Source organism: Leptonychotes weddellii, chromosome 4 (assembly GCF_054177405.1).
Source record: "Leptonychotes weddellii isolate Sample4059 chromosome 4, ASM5417740v2, whole genome shotgun sequence".
Lineage (NCBI taxonomy): Eukaryota > Metazoa > Chordata > Mammalia > Carnivora > Phocidae > Leptonychotes > Leptonychotes weddellii.
In genome coordinates, this window is record NC_138372.1 from 162,008,276 (window position 1) to 162,022,326 (window position 14,051).

Genomic DNA, 14,051 nt, shown 5'->3' on the forward strand with positions numbered 1-14,051 from the left:
TCTGGGGAGGAATCAAGAGGCCAAGCCTTCAGTCACTCAAGACTTTACCCCTGCTCTGTCTCTTCCACTAGTGCAGGGTCAGTCATTGTAGCTGCTTCATATATATATATGACTTTGTTAACCATTCTTTTTTTTTTTTTAAGATTTTATTTATTTATTTGAGAGAGAGAGAATGAGAGAGAATGAGAGAGAGCAAGCACATGAGAGGGGGGAGGGTCAGAGGGAGAAGCAGACTCCCTGCCGAGCAGGGAGCCCGATGCGGAACTTGATCCTGGGACTCCAGGATCATGACCTGAGCCGAAGGCAGTCGCCCAACCAACTGAGCCACCCAGGCGCCCACTTTGTTAACCATTCTTGTTTTTTTATTTTATTTTAATTCCTGTGTAGTTAACATACAGTGTTATATTAGTTTCAGGTGTACAATATGTTGATTTGACAATTCTAAACATTACTCAGTGCTCATTAAAATAAATGTACTTTTAGTCCCCTTCACCTATTTCACCCATGCCCCCACCCATCTCCCCTCTGGTAACCACCAGTTTGTTCTCTAAGTTAAGAGTCTGTATCTTGGTTTGTCTCTCTTTTTCCCTTTGTTTGTTTTGTTTCTTAAATTCCACATATGAGTGAAATCATATGGTATTTGCCTTTCTCTGATGGGCTTATTTCACTTAGCATTATACACTCTAGATCCATGCATGTCATTGTAAATGGCAAGATTTCATTGTTTTTCATGGCTGAATAATATTCCATTATATACATTATATATAAAATATATATTCCATATATCTATACATATATATAATATATATATAATATAATAATATTCCATATATCTCTACACCACATTTTCTTTATCCATTCATCTGTTGATGGACACTTGGCCTGCTTCCCTAGTTTCTTCCAGTTCTTCTAGGAATTTGCAGATAAGTGCATAAAAGGTGAGGCTACAAGAATGTCAATCAAATTATTTACATTAACCATTCTTGTTTTGATTGACATTCTTTCTTAAAAATTCAGTTTTTTTAAATTATATTTTACTTTTTGGTATGAATATCCTAACTCTGATGGTGGGTACATGAATCTATAGATGCCTCAAAACTTACAGAACCCAATAAAAAGCCAATTTTACTGTGTTGATTTAAAAAATAAAATAAAATAATAAGCAATGTGGCATTGAATCGCCTTGTAGCCTCACCTTTTATACACTTGTGAAATGGTTTGTAAATTCCTGGAAGTAGAATTTCTGGGAAAATCGGTTCATACATTTTTAATCTTGATAGACTTTAACGTCTGACCTTCTAAAAAAGGCACACCTGGGGCGCCTGGGTGGTGCATTTGGTTAAGTGTCCCACTCTTGGCTTCAACTCAGGTCATGATCTCATAGTTGTGGGATCAAGCCCCACATTGGGCTCAGTGCTCAGCCCAGAGTCTGCTTCAGATTCTCTCTCCCTTTCTCTCCTGCTTACACTCTCTCTCTCAAATAAATAAATAAAATATTTAAATAAAAGATACACCAACTTCCTTTCCCACAAAAACTGGAGAAGAACTAGCATGAGCATTTTCAAAAGCTTGATGCTCCACGAGGTGTGAGGATTTCAGGGAAGAGTTGTATAGTGTGTTCTTCTCTGTGTACCTCTGCTAATGGGTATGATGTAGCTAGACTACAGATTTAGGCCTCACACATTTTCAGTGAGTAATAGAAGGGAAAAAACTGACTGTATCAGCCTATACACACATTGTACATTGGATCATAAAAACACAGAAAATAAAATAATTGTCTTTTCCATTTGTTATGGACTGAATTGTGTCACCCTGCATTTCATCTCTTGAGGCCCTAACTCCCAGTATGACTGTGTTTGGAGATGGGGCCTTTAAGAGATAATTCAGATTCAGTGAGATCATAAGGGTGGGGTCCTCATAAGAAGAGGAAAGACACCAGAGACGTCACTCTCTCTTCATGAGTGCACAAAGGAAAGACCATGCAGGGGCTCTCACCAGAAGGTGAATTTACTAGCCCCTTGATCCCGGACTTTTACCCTCCAGAACTGTGAGAACATAAATTTCTGCTGTTACACCCACCCAGCCTGTGCTATTTTGTTATGGTAGCCCTGGCAAACTATGATACATTTGAAGAAAGTAACTTAATCTACGAATATTGTCATTTAAGCACAAACTCACAAACTTCAAGTTGGGTTTTTTTGTTGTTGTTGTTGTTCAAAGTTGAGATCAAACCCAAACTACTTAACTTTTCCCCCAATGACCAATGCTTTATCTCTGATATTAGTTCACACTGACCATGCTTCTGGCCATAGTAAAAATAATATTAATAATTATAGCTAACATTTGAAGTCTTACCATGTGTCAGGCACAATTGTAAGTCTGTTACTTTCATGAATATTTTGACGTAGGTGTTACTATTATCCCATTTTATGACTGGGAAACCTACAGAATAGTGATCAAGTAAGTTGCCCAAAGTCCCAAAACCAGTGAATAAAAAGCTGGGGTTTATGAGAGACGATGAACTCTGAAAAACAAACTGAGGGTTCTAGAGGGGAGGGGGGGTGGGAGGATGGGTTAGCCTGGTGATGGGTATTAAAGAGGGCACGTTCTGCATGGAGCACTCGGTGTTATACGCAAACAATGAATCATGGAACACTACATCAAAAACTAATGATGACATGTATGGTGATTAACATAACATAATAATAATAATTTAAAAAAGCTGGGGTTTGAGCTTTTGCTTTAACTTCTGCTGTTAACAGTGGGGTCCATGGACGAGCCACATCGGCATCACCTGGGAGTTTGTTAGAAACAGACTCTCAAGCCCTGCCCAGACCTACTGAAGAGGAATCAGCATTTTAACAAGATGCACATTACCTTTTAGGGAAGCACGGCTCTAAATTGTGACCCCTGTTGCCTCCTTGTTTCTTCCTACCTAAAGGGAAGAGCAACTGGCTCTCTACAATCATTGCTCACTTCGAAATGCCATGGTTCTATGATGGAGCCCAGCTGCACCCAATGCCCACATCCTCCCTGCATTAGGCTCCTGGACGGACCTTTCCAGTGCTTTTTTTCTTTCAGTTTCTAGGTGAAAATAAAGTATAATGTCTAAGAGGCAGCTTTAAGTACATTAGAGTGACAGACATTCTTGATAACATATGCAATCATTCTCCCTCATTTCCACTTAGATGATTTGCTCTGAAGTCACTGATTGATTCTGATTGGAGACATTGATGAGAGAAAACACAAATGTCTAGACTGTCTCCTAGAAGAGGTTAATATATGGGAGATAAAGAAGGATGGTACTAGTTTTAGTTTATACATTTCAGCCCCCATTAACATGAATTGTCCCCCTGAAATTTCAACAGTTGCCGAGGGAGGCATTATTTGAAAGGTTCAGAGATGTCAAGGAAGTTGCTCACAGTCACACAGCTGGGAAGCACTGAAAGTGGATTGGAACCCCGGGGAGGAATCAAGAGGCCAAGTGTTTAATCACTGAGGATTTTACCACTGCTCTGTCTCTTCCACTAGTGCAGGGTCAGTCATTATAGCTGCTTCATTACTCCTGGAATGGAAATAAACATCCCTACTTTTAAGGACTGCTCATATTTTAATACCATTTATAAATGTTCGGAAGTGAGCCTATTTTATCCAGAACCAAATGTGGGAGCAGTATTTAATAAAATCTTCAATAGACTGAAACCAAGCTAACCAGTTTCCTTAATTAGCAGGATAGCGTGCTTCTAATTTGCAGAGAAAAAGGAAAATCAGAAGAAAATGAGTTGACATCTAGCACTTAGTTTTTTTTAAGTCCAAGAAAAACACCCTGGGGCAATATTAATTCAATTGCACCCAAAATATCTTTTTATTTCTCCCTGACCTTGATAATTAGAATTACCATTTACAATCCACAGGGCCAAGATATTTAAAAAAAATGTGTGTGTGTTGGTGTTCGGGTTTGGGGGGTAGTTGTTGGCATTCAGGCATGCAGCTAAGATCACTGTTAATGGTGAAAAACAGTTTTTTGGGGGGAAATAGGGGGTAGTGAGGCACAGTAAAATGAAGAGCAACTAAGGAAGGGCAAAAAGCCTTTCAAGTTGCAGAAATAAACACTGACACCTGCTTACCAGGGACCTGCACAGCTCTGGGTGTTTCCGTCTGTACATGCATTTAATCCCGAAGATAATTCTAGGAGGTACATTCCACCATTATCCCCATTTTACAAATAAGAAAAGAAGGTACAGAAAAATTCGGTAACTTGCCTAAGACTGCATAGCCAGAAATGCTAGAGCCAGGTGTCAGGTTCAGGTCTCTGAGAAAGGTACAGCAAAATGGAATTAGATGTGCGAGGAGTACAGTGAGGGGAATGCCCATGAAAGACAAAAGGGGAAGGGAGGAGGAAGGCAGGGGACCCTTCCAAACATAATGTAGTCATGACATTTGTCAGAGGAGACAAGGAAATGGCCTCAAGCTGCAGGCAGTTCTGCAAGTCTTGGGCCAGCCAATGGCATGTTTTCTGGCAAAGACTGACCATTAGAGGAGTCCTGTGTTGGGCAGAAATGGCCCAACTGTAGTAATCCCATCATGCTGGGTCATTGCCTAAAAACTAGGAGCAACCCAGACTTCTCATAGCTTTGGTCGGAAGACCAAACCCATGGTGGTAGATTCAAAGGTGCAACAGCAGACCGCTCTCAACCAATTATATTGTTCATGGCAGGTTCTCTCAAAGGGGGATCTGGGGGGCACCCCCAATGGCCACACAGACTTCTTTTGTACAGGTGCACATGAGAAGATGGTGCATGGTGATGGTTTACTCACTGGAACATTTACCAATGGACCCTCCCAGGATCCTGGATATTGAGGACTAGACTCAACAAGGAGGGTGGGTGAAGGCATGTAACAGAAGCAAAATGGTAAAGAACATTGCACATTCCAGAAAGTGTAACACAGGAGTCAGGGAAGTAACAAATGAGGTTTCAAAGATTGCCAGAATCATGAAAAGGGACCAGATCACTCATGGCTCAGCTAGCCCAAGAGTGAATGGTCAAATCTGTGTTTTAAAAACATCTCTCCCATGGCAAGGAAAGATTTGTAAGAGGCAAATTGGGAAGTGAGGAAATGAGTGAAAGAGTTATTGCAGATCATGGAGGCCTGAAGTGGGCCATAGGCAATGAGAATGGAAAGTGGGTAGGAAGATAGTCGGGGGGTGGAAATGGAAGTGTTCTTTGTGGGATAAAATGTTAGGAGTTGGGAAAGATGGTTATCTGAGGACAAAGGTCACATCTCTTAAGGTTTCTGGGAAACTTTCTTATACCAAGACAAAATTTAGGCTTATATGTCTTAAAATTCTAAGACAAATTAGAATAACTAACATTTATTTGACACTTGGTGTGGGTCAAACACTGTTCCTACATGAGCTACACGTGCTCATATGTTACAACTGTGATGAACACATAAAAAGAGGCAGAAAGTAGAATAAGCATTTGTAGCCAAGATATGTAATATAATTTCAGGAACCTTCTATATGGAGTTATGACAGTCGTCTGTAGTTTACCACAACTTCCTGGGTTCCCATTACTAGTGGAATCCTCTGGAAACAAGGAAAAGATGGCCAAGAATTAAACAATATGCCCTTCCACTTACCAGCCCCTGTTCTGGGTTTCAGATGTTAAGCCATACCAAGGGGTTTCTTAGGACTTATGTTTGGTGCCAAGGGGCTGATGATATTCCCACGTAGTGAAGATAGCAAAGTGACAGGGTCACAACTGGAATCAGCAGACACTGAGAGGAGCTTGGTGGAAGGTGCTGGGTACAGCGGATTGACTCAAGAGGTCTGGTCTTCAAGCGTTGCTTGAGCATCTCCTATATGCCTGAAACAGCACTGAGAGCTTTGCGTGATCTCACCATAAACCTTCAAGGTGAAGAGTAAATGTTCTGTCTTTACAGGTAGGGAAACTGAGGTTCAGAGATTAAATGACTTTCCTAACGTCACACTGGGAGTCAATGAAGGCTAGAATTCCCCTCTAATCCTGCCTCCAAACTCCATGCCCTCTCCAATATACCATATTGGTTTTATCAATAGTTCAATATGCAATCAATTTAGCAAATATGGATGAAATAGTCTCAGCGTGTCACGCCCTCTGTAAGTTTCTGGGCCTCTATAGATAAAGAAAGCACACCCCTGTCCCTGAGCAGCAAGTAAGGTAGAAAGAGCAAAAGACATAAGAGGAATTTCAATGCAAAGAAGTAAGTAGAATGCAGGGTGATGAGGAGGGTACTTTGGAAGCATGAACTCAAGCTGGGGTTTGAGAAAGATTTCCTGGAGAATATGATGCTGTAGGTGACTCTAGGACATCAGTGGGATTTGGTGAGAAAAGGGAGGTGGGTAAGGCAGGAAGTGGGTGGCAGGAGATGAGATGAAACTTGGAAAAAGCCTAAGGCCAGGTATGTGAGTGTTCAAGGTCATGGTGAGCCTTGGCAATGGGTGGCCCTTGATGGGTTTTGAAGGGGTCCACCATCTGCCACTGTGGCATAGAAATTATTTTAAGCACAAGGCATTTGAGTTCCTGAAATACCTTATCTTCCTAAAAACAAAGCCTCCCAAAAGAACTCAGTTGTCATGAGTCCCCTTCCCAAAGAGCAACCAGGGAAGGTGGACTCTTAGCACCTGAGAAAAGTCTCCACACCACACTTCAACAGACATTGTTACAAAACTATCTCCCATCTGTTCTCCTCAGGGCCCATTTATCTTTCCAAAAAGTCATTTGTTTTCCTGTAAGTGCCCTTCTCCTATCTCCTTTCCCTATTAAGATATTATATAAACCCCAAATCCTAACTGCCACTTTGAGTCCCATTTTTCTGTGAACTCATGCATGTATGAAATTAAATCATTCTCTTGCTACTTGGTCTTCTGTCAGTCTAATTTGCAGGCCCCCAAAAGCTAAACCTAAGAGGACAGATGAAAAGTTTTCCTCCCTGACAGTTTCAAGTCAGATTTTCATGCCAGAGAGATCATTATGGCTGCATCTGGAGTAATGGCTTTTAGGAATTTCAGGAGTGAGTGGAGTGCAAGTGACAAGAATGGATATGGGAATGCTAGCTGGTGGTGTGACAGACATCAGTTTTCCCTCCTGCATCTACTCCCCTGGAAAAGTGTTCCCCAACTCCATGCTAAAGAGCCACCTCCTCTCCCACACCCAGTCCATGTGCTTGCTTCATTTGGAGTTGACTTCACATCCAGCTTTAGTGGTGGGCATGTGACTCCAGCCAATCTACGTTCACAATGGTTACTTCAGGGATGGATACAGGAACCATTTAAAGTCCACCAGATGCAGTGAAACTTCTATCAAGTCTGTTGAGCGAAGTGGGTGCTTTTCCTATTGGGCTTGACTCTAGGAGGATATAGGCCTGGTGTTCCTGGCAGCCTTCTTGTCACCATGGGGAGTCTGAAAACAAGGGTAACACAGAAGAGAACAGGGCCAAGAGGGATAGGTTGCCAAAGTTCTGTGCTTGGATCAAGTCATGCCTATGAACTCTTCAGAACATTTATTCAGCTAGTAACTGTTCACATCTTGCTTAAGCTCAAGTTGAAGTTGGAATTTCTGCCATTTGGAGAAAAATACAAGAAAAATATTCATATGTACAGAAGCCATGTGCAATAGTCTAGGCCTGAATAAATCATGAGATTTTAAATTGGACAGTATCTTGTCCTATCACTTCTCTCTGGTCTCAATTTCCTCATCTGTAAAATGGATTTGGTTCAATAACTTTTAAGGTGCCTCCCTAATGCCCTGGGCAGTGCTGAGTCTCATGTAGATACGTTTGTTACAGTCACATAGTCATGTAGACTGAAAATGTCTCTCGCTGCCCAGCTGCACTTCCCTCCAGTTTTCTTGGTTCGTCCTTGAGCAGAGAACTTAATTTTAGCTGAGATCCAGTACAGCAATTCATAGCTAAAGGGAAACTTTCAAATGGCTTCCCCATTATCCTCTTTTCTGCAGAAGTTCAGAGACCCCTGAGTTGGCTATATGTCCTCTTTCTTTCACAGCAAGGAAGATTGCTCCATGAAAAATTCATTAGTGTTTTGGGTCTTCAGTGCTCGGTGCTCCCATCCCAAAGGGTTCATAACTGCCACTGGAAAGACAGTGAATTTAATCTGCACAGAAGCATACATCTGAATACTCAATCTTGCCAAGACAGGAGGTAAGATATGCATTTTCTTCTTTGTGACAATCTGCATAGCGTTACCTGTCTCTTTCCTTTTGTTTGCAGCAATAAGAACATGGAAAGGTTATTAACAGATGGTGCAAAATGTGGAGTCATTTGAATTATACGGCCAACATCAGCAGAGTGGGATTTAAAGTCTTGCACTTAGGTTTTCATGCACAGCAATAATTTGGGCGGTTATAGCCCTAGCGCATTTGGAAGCAAGAAAAAATTCTCTCCTTTATGATACAGGCTTGATGGAAACTGTCCCTAAACCTGCTTAATGAAGTCATGCCTCATACATTTCAGACAACACATTCCATTTGATTCAATTCCTCAAGCATTATTGAGCTGTGTGTTAGATGCTGGGAATATAAACATAAAAAAGATGTGATTCCTGTCTTCGTGAAGCTCAAGATTTGGTAGTGGGGAGAGGCTACTAGACACAAATTGAGAGTCCTGTGTAGCAAGTGCAATGAAATGGCTCTGGGAACAAGTAGGGTTGCATAGAGGGAAGAATGAGGGATTCAAAACAGGAGGATCAGGAAGAGGCAATATCTGGGGTCGATTTAGAAAAAGGAGGTGGAATAAGCCAATATGGCAAGGCTTTTGTCCAGGGAGGGGGAACAGCATGCACAAAGGTACAGAGGCACCAAGTGGGCTGGCACTTTGCTGTTGGGGATGAGTTCACAATGGCCACCGGGTTCTGGATCGGAGAGGATGCTGGAAGATTCCATGGAGAGGATGCTGGAAGATTCCATGGAGAGGATGCTGGAAGATTCCATGGGAGGGGCCCTTGATGGGATAGTCCAGATAAAGAACAGAACTTAACGGTTGTAGAGGGGGTGGAAACTGGGATTCCTGGAGACATTTTAGGAGGTAGGACAGGAAGGACAGGGAGGCTAATTAGTGGGGGTGGAGGTGATGGAGTGGGTGGGGTCAAGAACGCCTCTGGTCTGTCTTAAGGACACTGTAGGGAGTGTCCCTACACACTCACACAGGCACCTGCTTTTTTTTTTTTTTAAAGATTTTATTTATTTATTTGAGAGAGAGAGAATGAGAGAGAGAGAGCACTTGAGAGGGGGGAGGGTCAGAGGGAGAAGCAGACTCCCTGCTAAGCAGGGAGCCCCATGTGGGACTCAATCCAGGGACTCCAGGATCATGACCTGAGCCGAAGGCAGTCGCTTAACCAACTGAGCCACCCAGGTGCCCTGGGCACCTGCTTTTCTTGAGCATGCTTTCATTGGCTTTGGCTCCCCAGCAAATTTAGCATGGAGCTTCTTTCCCTGCAGAACTGGCCCGTGGTTTCAGGAACTAAGTTTAGCTTTTAGGTAAAGCATTCAGAAACCCTTTAACCTCATGCTTAAACCAAGTTTTCTAATCTTATTAAAAATGGGTACAATTTTCATCTCCATCTACCTGATGCCTGCATCAGGATCTCATTTTATCTGGATCTTGGGTAAGAGAGAGAAAAGTATTATTCATAAGCCCCTTCAAACACCAAAGCTTGAGTTCAATTTTCCCTTTACCTCCACACTTAGCTTTCTCCTCAGTAATTTCTTTGAAGAATGAATCTTTTATTCAGGTAATAGAAGGAGTTCTCCAGCACCGCCATGCCTGCCAATATGCATCAGAGCCTCTTTCTCCCACTTCTGTAGAGGTTCTTTGTCCATGCTCTGACTTGGCAGAGATCATAACTGTGTACAACACCCCGAGTTTGTAGACCATAGCCTGGAATGAGCTGTTTGGCCGAGGTTTTCTATCCCTCAGCCAACCATATCATAAATGTCTATTTGGGGAGGTTCTCATGTGTTTTTTCTCAATTTTACACAATGAATAAGGTTTGGCCACGTAGTGAGCTTCACAGTAAAATATTCCAATTTATTCCATCATTATTTAAAAGGATTAAAATTATTTTCCAACTGGTGAAAATGACTTCTTGGGGTTTTCTAGGAGGATCCAGTTGATTATATCTTGGAACTGATGATAAACCTGCTAAGTTTAATGATCACACAATACTTAGAATGACATTTAAAAAAAATGACTTTCCAATGGTGCCAAATTAATGCAACTATAGACTGTTCTGGCAAATGACCCAGACATCTCTGCCAACAGAATTTTATTGATTTAGACTTCTTTTGCTGTTTCTTACTGTATGTACTTAAACCTGTAAAATTCAGAAATTTTATAATTACAAGTTGATTTTTACTCAGTGCCCCAGAATGAGGGATTAAGTGAATATTATGAAGTTTGTAATATGTACTTTATTCTTAGCTTGAAATGCATTATCTCATTCATCCTTCAAACCTCTTTTTTTAAATTTTATTATGTTATGTTATTCAAACCTCTTTTAAAGTAAAGAAACCAAAGCTCTGAGAGGTTGCGGTGGGGTGGGGGGTGGGGGGGTGGTTACCTGATGGAACATAGCTAAAAAGTCATAAAGTAGCAACCTGAAACCAAAACCTCAAAACCCATGTTTTTTTCGAGTAAGAAAATACCTACACCAATGAAATTTTTTTCTCATTTAAAATCTGAAATGTGCAACACTGCAGTGATGAATTTGAAATCCTATGATGACTCCATTGTCACCTTTGTGCTTTCTGAAATTAGATGTGGACAAATTTATTAATGAACAGCTTTTTTATGGAAGAAATCCACATACTGAAGAAATGTAACAAGAGGCAAATCACATTCAGTTATAATTATAAGATAAAAGATATTCATTCCATAGTTAAGAAAATGGCACTCTTATAGACAATTCAGGAAAAATACTTCTTTTGTATCCAAAACCAGGAATAATTCTCTTATTATAATGAATCAGTTTATGGAGCTTGAGGTACCCCAGAGAAATATGCATAATATTTTATGTGTGTCTGCTCAGGGAAAGAGAATTTAATCACTGCACTTGGGCTGATAATGATTATGAAACTCTGTAACATTGTTCTATTTCAGTAATAATAATGATTTCCCTGAACATATATGCTGCTCTTCATTTAACAAAATGCTTTCAGTAATGTAGGTCTATTTGATTTATAGAATCCTCAGAACAGTGCCAGCAGGAATTAACATCCTAATTTTAGCAGTAGTGAAATTGAAGGTCCTAGAGGTCAAATGCTGTGGTTGGGCCACACAGCAGGTAAGTAGTGACACCGGGGATGGTGGCAAGGACTTTGACTCCTGGGCTATCCCTACCACAACATACTGCTTCCAGAAAAACAGCTTTCCAACTTGTTGGGTTCTTTAAAGAACATGGAGTCTGTTAGATTATTTTAGAGTCACAGAATGCTGGGGGGTTTCCGAAACTGCCTGATAAATGGCACCCCTCTTCCCAACCCAGGTTCTAGACAAATGGATAGGGAAAAAAAAATATCTTGGTGGATAGAGCACCAAACTGTCCCCTTTGTACTGGGAAGACAGAGTTGGACTATAGCTTGGAGTGAGAGCCTATGGAGCCTAGTACTTAAATCTAGAACTGAGCTAATTACGCATGGGTTACAGGTGGCTCTGAATGGGGGCAGGCAACATTAGGTTAAGGACAGCCTGGCTTTGGAGGAGGAGCAGCAGGACATGGTGTCAGACAGCATACTTGTAAGGAGAGGAAGGGAGCGTCTGAGCTGATCATGTCAGTTTATGCTTCCCAAATTTCCCAGTTCCTTTGTCTCCTACAGGGAAAATTGAGTAAAAAGATGAAGTGCATTACAATCAGTGGCGATTCATGTCTTTCCAAGAAACATCAGGTTTGCAGGGAAAGAAATAAAGCCTGACATGCCTGTATGTCATTCATTCATTCATTCATTCATCTGTCTAGTATTTATCCGGCACTTCCTCAGTGCCAGGTACTAGTGACATATAGGCAAACAATTCTGTGACAGTCCTTAAATTCATGATCATTAATTTCCTGTCCAGATTAGGATGGCTATTATCAAAAGAATGAAAGATAACACAGGCTGGTGAAGATGTGAAAAAACTATAACACTCGTGCACTGTTGATGGAAATGTAAAATGGCGTCACCCTCAAGGAAAGCAGTATAAAGTTTCCTCAAAAAATGAAATATAGAACTGCCATAGGATCCAACAATCCCACTGCTCGGTATCTATCCAAAGCAAATGAAATCAGTATCTTGAAGAGATATCTGCACTCCCATGTTCGTGGCAACATTATTCACAATAGCCAAGATATGTAAACAACCTAAATGTCCACTGATGGATGAATGGATAAAGAAAATATTGTACATACAGAGGAGGAGCAAGATGGCAGAGGAGTAGGAGACTTAAATTTAATCTGGTCCCAGGAATTCAGCTAGATAGGGATCAAACAATTCTGAACCCCTACGAACTCAACAGGAGATCGAAGAAAGGAATAGCAACAACTCTCTGAACAGAAAAGCAACCACTTTCTGGAAGGTAGGACGTGCGGAGAAGTGAATCCGAGGTGATATTTGGAAGGATAGACGGCAGGGGAGGGGGCCTCCCTCGGCCACTTCTGGCAAGTGATAGAGCCGCGGAGCACAAAATCAGAACTTTTATAAGTCGGCTCCGCTGAGGGACGTCACTCCGTTGGCTAAGCGGGGGGTGGAACCCTCACGGGACAGTGTGGTCTCAGGACCCTCAGGGTCACAGAAAGACCGGGGGTGCCTGAGTGCGGCAGAGCTCCCAGGTAACAGAGCAGGGAAGCTGGCTGCAGAGGCGGAGCCCACGCGCGGGTTCTCAGCTCGGGGTTGTCATAAACCATGATCCACGGCACAGTCAGGCCACTGCTCCTCCAGCAGACACCCAACAAGCGGCAGATCCGGGGAGACCCCCGTTGCTCCCCGGGGAGGAGCGATGTGGGAGCGCACCGCAGGGATCTGCTGGGTTTGGAGACTCCACACCGAGTCGGGTGCCGGAGACAGAAATGCTCGGTCACAGGCCGGGTGAGCACGGAGTGCAGTCGGAGACCAGGGAAATGGGAGTGATTGACTGCTTTTCTCTGGGGGCTCACTGAGGAGCGGGGCCCCGAGTTCTTGGCTCCTCCGGGGCAGAGATTGGGAGGTTTCCATTTCACTCTCGTCCTCCAGAGCTGTACAGAAAGCTTGCAAACCCGAGCAGATTACTTAGGCTAGACCGGCAAGGGCAGGGCAATTTCGCCTCCGGCAAAGACATTTGGGAACCATGGCAACAGGCCACTCCCCCAGAAGATCAGCAAGAACAGCCAGCCAAGACCAAGTTTACCAAGCAATGAGAATGGCAGAACTCCAGCGCTAGGGGAATACTGCACATAGAAGTCACGGCTTTTTTTCCCCCTGATTCTTTAGTCTTTCAAAGTTAATTTTTCTAATTTTCTTTTTTTTCTTTTCCTTTTTTTTTTGAATATTTCTTTTTCCCTTTTTCAACCAACATCTTATCAATCCCTTTTTAAAAAATCTTTTTTATGTTTCATTTTTAGAGTCATATTCTATCCCTTCATAGTAGTTAACCTTATTTTTGGTATATATATAAGTTGTTCTCTCTTTAAAATTTTGGGATACAGTTTCTACTAACAGACCAAAATATACCCTAAATCTCTAGTGTATGGCTTTGTTCTAGTCTCCTGCCTGATCACATTCTCTCCCCCGCCTTTTTTTTTTAATTCCTCTTCTTTCTTTTTTCAACCAACTTCTTATCTTATTAATTCCTTTTATAAAATCTTTTATAATTTTCACCTTTACAGTCATATTCCATCCCTTCATTGTATTTACCTTTCTTTTTGTACATATATAAATTTTTCTTTCTTTAAAACTTTGGGAGGCACTTTCTTCTAAAAGACCCAATACACCCAAAATCTAGTGTGTGGCACTGATCTGTGCACCAGCCTGATCATATTTGAT